The sequence below is a fragment of the Desmodus rotundus genome, chromosome 2 (assembly GCF_022682495.2).
Source record: "Desmodus rotundus isolate HL8 chromosome 2, HLdesRot8A.1, whole genome shotgun sequence".
Classification (NCBI taxonomy): Eukaryota; Metazoa; Chordata; class Mammalia; order Chiroptera; family Phyllostomidae; genus Desmodus; species Desmodus rotundus.
The window spans coordinates 36,837,693-36,846,158 of record NC_071388.1 but is presented as its reverse complement, the minus strand read 5'-3'; the positions used below and the strand labels follow the sequence as shown (position 1 = coordinate 36,846,158).

The window sequence follows — 8,466 nt, the reverse complement described above, 5'->3', positions numbered from 1 at the left end:
ACAAACCATCGATGTTTAGCCTGGGACTGCCCAGCTCCAGGAATGCTTTTCTATGCTTCATAAATTAGAGTACTCACCACAATAACCTGGGGAACTTTAAGAATATAATTTAAGAAAAAGTTATTAATATACCTTGCCCCAGATCTACCAAATCAGAATATTTATCAATAAAACCCAATAACATCTAATCTATAAAATTACCCTGAGTCATTGTGATGTAATTAACCTAATAATACTCTAGTGGCACATGTTTATAAAACCATTGTGAGAATTTTACTATGCTGCAATTTTCATTCATTCTTTCTCAAGGAATTCTTACTATTTTAATGAAAATTCTGTACATATGTGCTTAATATTTAGAAAATACATATGTACACATATACATGTGTGTACACATATGTTGGCTTACAATGTGCATGACATATTAGACAATCATTACTAATATAACAGCCAGTAGTCATCTCCAGACTCTATATAGTTAATGCCCTCGGATTTTAAGTGGAGATTGACTAACAAAACATTAAATTATTGCAAATATTTTTAAATATTTTAAACAACTGTTATTTACTGCCTTATTCTGTTAAATGATGCTATCCTTTGTTGGTGAATCAGCTCTTTTGGGATCATTTGTGTGCTTTGAAATTTGTCAAATTTTTATTGCCCTGGAAAGTTGAAGCCAACATATTAGTAAAAGCTGTAAGTACAGTATTCTTTTTAATAATTACATGGATACATAAGTCCTACTGATTTACTTAATTCTACCTGATACTAAACCTAAAATTATCTAAGATGAATATATACTTACATATGAATGGATTTATTATTTACTTATTTATTTACATATGTAAGAGCAGTAAGAAAATGTGTTCAAAATAATAGATGTGAAGAAATCTTGGTGATGGGAAACAGGGTGGAGAAAGTCATGGGGCAGTTGATACAGCAAATAATGTCATGAGGTGCTGAACATAGCACAGCTCAGTAGGAAATATGTCAGTCGATACTAAAACAGAAACACTGATTGGTTTAACACATGCTCATTGGGATATCGTACTGGGTACTGGCAACATAACAGTGAACAAGGCATTCCCCTCACAGAACTTACATATAAAGAAGAAACTACAGTCTGTTTGTAAAGATGCAAAAAGATGGATGGAACTGGAGAGAGCATTATGCTAAGTGAAATAAGCCAGGCGGTGAGGGACAGATACCATATGATCTCACCTTTAACTGGAACATAATCAACAAAAGAAAAAAGCAAACAAAATATAGCCAGAGACATTGAAGTTAAGAACAATCTAACAGTAGTGTGAGGGGATGGGGGTGGGGTCAGTGGGGACAAGGGTTTTCAGGAACTACTATAAATGACACATGGACAAAACCAAGGGGGAGGGTGGAAGCAAGGGAGGGAGGTGGGTTTGGTTGGGGTGGGGGGGGAGGGGTAGAGAGAAAATGCAGGCAACTGTAATTGAACAACAATGAAGTAATTAAAAAACAAAAAGAAAATCAAACTTCAGGGTGGCTTCAACTACTACAATCTCTGAACTGTAAAAACTTAGAGTAAGTTTGTCAAGGCTGGACCTCTTGAATATAATTTTATTCTGACCCGAAGATAGCCATAGGCAAATTGAAAAGTCAATAAGTAGGTCTCAAAATAATATTTTGTCAATCAGAATCTATGTAAGATGAACATAATGCTTCTCTGTCCTCATTCCCTATACTTTCCTTCCCACCCAATTGCCTTTATGTCTTCGTATAATCTACTACACTTTTCTTCTCAGATTTATCCAACCAGCACAAGATATATTTCAACAAAACACCACATGCAACATTTCTGTTAAAAATTGAAAGAGGACAAGAAGCAGACCAAAATTTATACTTAAAAAGTTAGGAATATAAATATATTTAATATTGTTCTAATGGTAATCATTAAAACAAATAAAACAAAAATCTATTAACAATAGTTGACTGAAAAAAGGATATTTATTTGAGAGTATTATCATTTTTCTGGCCTTCTATGCCATTACAAAATATATTCACAACTTCTATAATATTAAAAAATAACTGAAATAGGTTTTGAATTTCTAGATAATCAGCACCAAGAAAACTTATTGGGAAAAAACACAACATAATATAATTTTGCCACATATTTTAATGTTTAAAGTCATCACCATCATTAATGTTACAATAAAAGAGAAAATGGGACAGGCTTCTAATTTTTAAGCCCTGACTTTGAGCCATGTGCTGTAAAGATACATATTGGCATTATTTACATAATTTTGTCTCCTCACCCAAATATGGAATTAATACCCCTGTGGCAGAGATGGAGGAACTTGAAGAAAATCTTTTAAAGTAGTTGATAGACTGTGTGAAAAAGAATCAGAGACACTAATAATGTATTTGCTTCTCTGTACTTCACAATTTTCAAAAGAAAAAAAAACCCTATTCCTTAGAGAAAGAAAACTGATATTTAATCTTGTGGGAACTTACACACAGAGAAATTTCACATATAGGTCATTATAAAAAAGGATAGCATGTAATAACACCCTTGCAATAAATAAAATGAGTTTTCCAGAGCTGTTTCTTATGTTTTAGAAATCTTTTCTAAATCAGAACAAGCAAAACAGAAATATATAAAAATTGACCATTTCTCTACTCTTCTTTCCTTCTCCCCTCTCCTCCCAGATTCTCACCCTTTAGAGATGATCAATTTCTCCCCTCTGCTTACTTGGGATAATGTCCTTCTGGCTATGCCTATATATTATTTGAACAACTTGATATTTTTCTAAGCTAGACAGTAAAAAGAAAATTCTGTGACTCTCTTCTCAACACACAGCTTTCTGATATAGTTTACCTTAACACAAAGATAAAGTGTTAAACTACGGCCAAAATAACTTAATTTCACATTCTTTATACAATCTCCTATTACTATTTCACCAATCAGTCAAATATTAATAGAATACATATTAGGTGCAATGTGTACTGTGGTCAGTAGGTTCAATTTATTTTTGCATTGCTTTACTTAAAATATTCATGAATTAATATAAACAGTATTTAAATAAAAATAGTACTGGCTGGAATTGGTAAGTGCAAAGAAAGAGCAGTGGATGTGTTCAAAGAATTCAAAGGAGATGGAGACTTCTTGTGACGGGGTCAGGGATTAATGGGAAAGATGATTAAATGAAAACTGACATTTACTGTGGGGTTTTTGGCATGTGAAGGAATAGTTTTAGGAAAGGAGGAGAACTTACTGTTGGAAAAAACAAAACAAAACAAATCAAAGGGAGATGAGGTAAAGAAACAAATCCAAAGGGAAAAGTAAAGATGAGTATGGGGGGAGTTGCAAAGAATTGTTAATAAGACCTTTAGATGCTTGTAACACCCTTGCTGGGGCAGTGTTTTGAAATTGTTTTCGTGGAGATCTAGGGAGTTTCACTTTTGGAAGTGCCTCAGAAACCTGGACGTGAGCAGGGATGGCAGACTAGACAGGACTCACTGAGGCACCATCTAGACTTTAACCAAAGAAGGTCATTTTTACTTATTTCTTTGGAGGGGTTGTGAAGGAGACCTCTGGTTTAAACTAAAGTGAAAGAAGTTCTACTTCAACTTAATAGAAAAAAGACAAGTTGTCAATTAAAAGACTTAGGAATAGCAGGATTGCAGCTGGGGTTTGTGGAATTAAACCAAGGATTAGGATATTTCTAAAACAGACTCAGTACTTGTGCTTCATGTGACTGCTCGTGGTATGTGACATGCGATTGCTTTATGTTTCTCAAGACAGTTCCATTGGGCCTGCTTGCAACTCTTACACCTTATACCTCATGGAACCACGTTAGAGAAAGACCACATTTCCTACAAATCTCCTGTTTGAAAAATCCCAAGAAAATTATTCTTTCTGGGTCAGGCGTCTGTCCCTGGACAAATTAAGTGGAACTGGAGGACAGTAGTGTGTAAAAGAACATGCCTTATCTGTTTTTATTCTCATCCTCACTCAACGTGCTGCAGGCCCGGGTAACTGCTAGACCCACATGGTTGTGGTTGCACGCATCCCAGCGAGAGAGAACGTGCAAATGAATGGAGCAAGTGCATTACTGAGCAAGCAAGATATAGCACTTCTTCGTTCCCCTGAGATTATATTAGCTTGGGTTTGGGACAGACCAGGTATTTTTTCAAAAGATGGTTCTTATCAGCTTTTGATAAGTCCACCGCTAGTTAGACTGACAGGCGTCTATGGTCAGCTCCTCCCCTGTTGCGCCCCAACAAGTTCCTGGAGTATGAAGCTGTAGCTTCCTGGTGAAGCAAACAGGCTCATGCACCACAGATTATTAAGCTCAATGCTACCTGCCTTTCCTCCATTTCTTTTTATTTTTTAAGGATTTTATTTATTTTTAGAGAGAGGGGAAGGGAGGAAGAAACAGATGGAGAGAAACATCAGTGTGTGGTTGCCTCTCATGTGCCCCCAACTGGAGACCAGGCCTGCAACCCAGGCATGTGCTCTGGCTGGGAATCGAACTAGCGACCTTTTGGTTTGCAGGCTGGCACTCAATGTAATAAACCACACCAGACACAGCTCCTCCCTTTCTTATTAATAAGTAGCCAACTACGTGTGGCAACACTAGATATGAAGTTCTAGGGAGGAGCACACTTTTCCCCTAGGGTAGGTCTCAGACCTTCCCCCTATCTCAGATGGGGCAAGACAAACAACTGAATTCTTTGGCTTTAATAGTGAAATCAGGAGCTTGCTTTCTACTGACCCTCATAAAACAGGACATTTCCTTAAAAGGAATGAGCTTCCAACTTTGGATTCCTGAAAAAATGACAGGTACCAGCTAAAATCCTGTACTGTTAGTTTTTCAACTCTTTAAGTGTGGTGGGAGAAGTTAAAAGGCACAATCATATTGAAATTCTGATAAAATCTGACTTATACATGAATTATAGTACTAAATTAGGTTCTAAAATTTGTCCTAATATTTACAGCATTTTGGCTCACTTAATTTATACTCAAAAATAGTTATGTTATATTTTAGCAAAATATATGTAACTATTTAACACTATTTCTATTTTTGCAAAATATTGTTAAAGCTTTTCTATTAAAAAGAAGCTGCCTGATTTTCAATTTTCATCTTTAAAAAGTCCCCTCTGAAATATCTAACCCCCACAAGCATAACACACACAAAAAATAAATCACAAAACATATTGTTATTTTTTCTTTGTGTTAGACTATCAAGTTTTTCTTAGTCTGGAGAGATTCGTTAGCTTCCATATTGTTATGCCTTCCACCGGAGACTCAGATTGCAGTAATAGAGCTCATTGCAACTCTTTTCTGATAACTTCCTGAAGAATATCTGAAAGCCCATTAACATGCAGTGCACTGAGCTGCTTCAGGGTTTGCAACTGTACTGGAGAAACAGAGAAAACCTTATACAGCTCCTCTGGGGTGTGTATAAATCTCTTCCCCTCCTACTGTGTATGCTGTATTAATAACTAAAACCATGCATGCTGGAGCAATTGTATAAGGAAGAGAATATTAAGGTTTTTCTTTTCTAAACACTTCTCTTATTACCACTGTCTTCAAATCTCTATGTAACTGATTATGAAACCTTTTTGCTTGATAAGTCACAAATTTGGCTGCTTTTCCATTTTTTCTTAGAGATTTGTCTTATGAATTATTTAATAATTCATAATATTTTGACCTCTATCCTCCCTTCTCCAGTGCTGTTTGCCAGCACACATCATCTACAATATTTGCTGTATGTCTTCTGGGTACAAGATGCCAAGAATCAGGTGCTCTTCTTCCACCTCTTAGAAGCTGCAGTGCAGTACCAGATGGCCAACACAAGGACTGCAGCATTTTTTGCTCCTTTTGCTTGGCTGCTTCTCCTATTTTGACTTAAATAGTAGCTGTTGTGTATCTTCTACTGAACCCCCTGGTTAAATTTGCCTTCCCAATGTCATTGCCTCTTTGGTAGTGGATTGAAGCCTTTCTATTACACTCAAGTTTTTACCTTGCTCATTTGAGGTGACACCCCTAGCATTAATCCCAAATGGTTGTCCCATTTATCCCCTCTATTGACCATGTGCAACATCTCATTTCCTTCCTCAAGAGCAAACCTTAATATTGTTGACCCGCTGGGAGAATGGAAATGAAAGCCCCCTTTCCATTGTGTACAGTTTCCCATTTTCACCAATTGATTGTTAAAATTTCCTGAGTGAGACTTACAAGATCACAAAATCTTCAATGCTTTAAGATTTTTTCCTCTTTTACTCTTTAACAAAAATAATATTTATATAAATTGTGAAATGATGTAAGGAACTATATTTGGGGAGTCATAAATTTATGAGATTAAGAGTATGGAACATAAAGAGAAAGAAAAGTTTCCTATTGCCCCATCCTCAGTAAGGCAGAAGCGGCTGAAGTAGACTCCAATACCACCCACTAGCATCTGTATTTAAAGGTGCAATGCATTCTCTTCTTCTTCATATAATTTTGAATTCTAACCACACATTTCCATCTAGTGTATAACTTGATTTCCACAATCCTAATTTTAACAAAGTTTTCCCTGAGTTAAAATGAGTTATTCTTATTGTTGCTATGCACAGATTTGTATCATGCTTAGAACTTCTAATGAAGTTAGAAGGAAAACAGAAAGAAATTTTCCTCTTCTGGAAAACTAACAAATTTCAAGGAGGTTTGCTGTGTAACAATGCATCCTAATTCAGTGGTTCAAACCACTTATTTTTCACAAGCATGCAGGTCATCTGATTGGCTGATCTGGTCTGGACTCCTTTTGGTGGTCTTCTGGTTTCAATTCAGTCCACTCTCATGTAGTAGAGCAAATAAAATTAATTAATTTAGACTGGCATGTCTGGGTTTTGATTCGTTCCACCTATCTCTCATCTTCTCTTGAGACCAGGCACCAGCTGGGGCACATCCTTCTCATGGTGACAACAGAAGTGCAAGAATGAAGGCACTTTACAAGCTTCTCCCTGCATCACGTCAGCTGAAATTCCGTTTACAAGTAAGCTATATGACCAATTTAAGAGTCTAGAAGTGAAAAAGAAGCCCCACTTTCAGTGGGAGCCAGAGAGAAGTTACTGTACAAATGGAGTCAATACAGGGAGGGGCGAAGAATTGGGAACACCACTGCAGTCCAGCACACTATGTATAATGGTGAAATACGCATATATAGATCTCTCTAGAGTTATATCTGCTTCCCTAGCCATCATTTATTAGCTAAGTGTTTATAGTAAATACACAGCTTTAATATATGTTTTAATGTAATCTGTTATACAGTATATCTGTTTAAATATATATTTAATAAACAAAAAACTATTTTTTTCTAAAAGTGAGATGAGTGAGTAATCACAGCATGTGATCCCACTTACTAGTAATTAGGGTGAATCTAAAGGGGAAACCCATTTTCCAAGCTAGTTACTGTTTTCACATCCTGATCTGTTTGCAATATAGCTAAATGCAAGTCTTTGGAGACTATCCTGTAGGCAAACAAGGACTGGCAAGCAGAACAAATAGGTAAACAGCAATAACCAAAGGGATCCGTCTGAACTGTTCAAATAGCATTATTATACAGCTAAAGTGTTCTTCGTATAAGTTGTTAATGTGATTGCAGTTTTTAACTTTCTAACCCTCCCCTTTCCCATTTTTCTTATCTATCAGTCATGCAAACAAAAACCATATAGAAAAAAGTAGCTTTTGTGAGAATAGTTACCATTTCTTGTGCATTGCTATGTGTCAAGATATCTTGCAAGTTATTTTATACTACCTCTAATTCTTCCAAAAAAGGCAGGGTAGGTACTATAATCATCAAAATACATGGTCTTCATAACAATAAATATTAATAGGATTTTCTTGAATCATACATGTTTAAATAAAAACAAATGTTGCTCAGTAGTAACTTAAGTTCATAAAATCTTTGAAAAGAGAAAAAGAGTATCTCAGTGTTATGCTGTTACCATGACATTAACTTAAAATTTATTTATCATGGTGTCTATCAAGAGTGACTCCTTTATATCACCTCTTCACAGGGCAGAAATCTGTCAGTCAGACTTTACTGAAAAGACTACCCTTGATTTTGAGCAAATTCAAATAATTCATTTTACTCAATTCACATGTTGAACACAAAATGATCCCTTCAATAAAAAAGAAATGTCTTCAGAAGACTGTTCAGCACATTCAAATAACCATTGTAACTAAGGTTGAATCAAGAATTGGAAGTTTATTCGTGTCTTGTATCATAGGTATGAACATTTAGTTCATGTTTCAAATTGTCATATTTATACATAAGTTTATGTTTATATTTTAGCTAAGGAAATGCATAAAATGAGAGGACAGGCACACAGAAATAAGAACAGAAGAACAAATAGAGCCCAAGCAGTGACTACGATTAGAGCATTTTGGCCTGAGGCATGTACAATAACTATGGACGATTGAATACTTTACTGTTTCTAGAA

The 8,466-nt window shown here is 35.6% G+C and overlaps 1 long non-coding RNA gene across 1 annotated transcript in view; it reads left to right on the top strand.

Annotated features, from left to right (window-relative positions):
- Window positions 1-6,913: 6,913 nt before the first annotated feature.
- Window positions 6,914-8,466, top strand: part of LOC128780288 (uncharacterized) — a 65,668-nt gene continuing 64,115 nt past the window's right edge. The window contains exon 1 of the long non-coding RNA XR_008426244.1: window positions 6,914-7,016. This is a non-coding gene — a long non-coding RNA (uncharacterized lncRNA). The remainder of the gene's footprint in view (window positions 7,017-8,466) is intronic.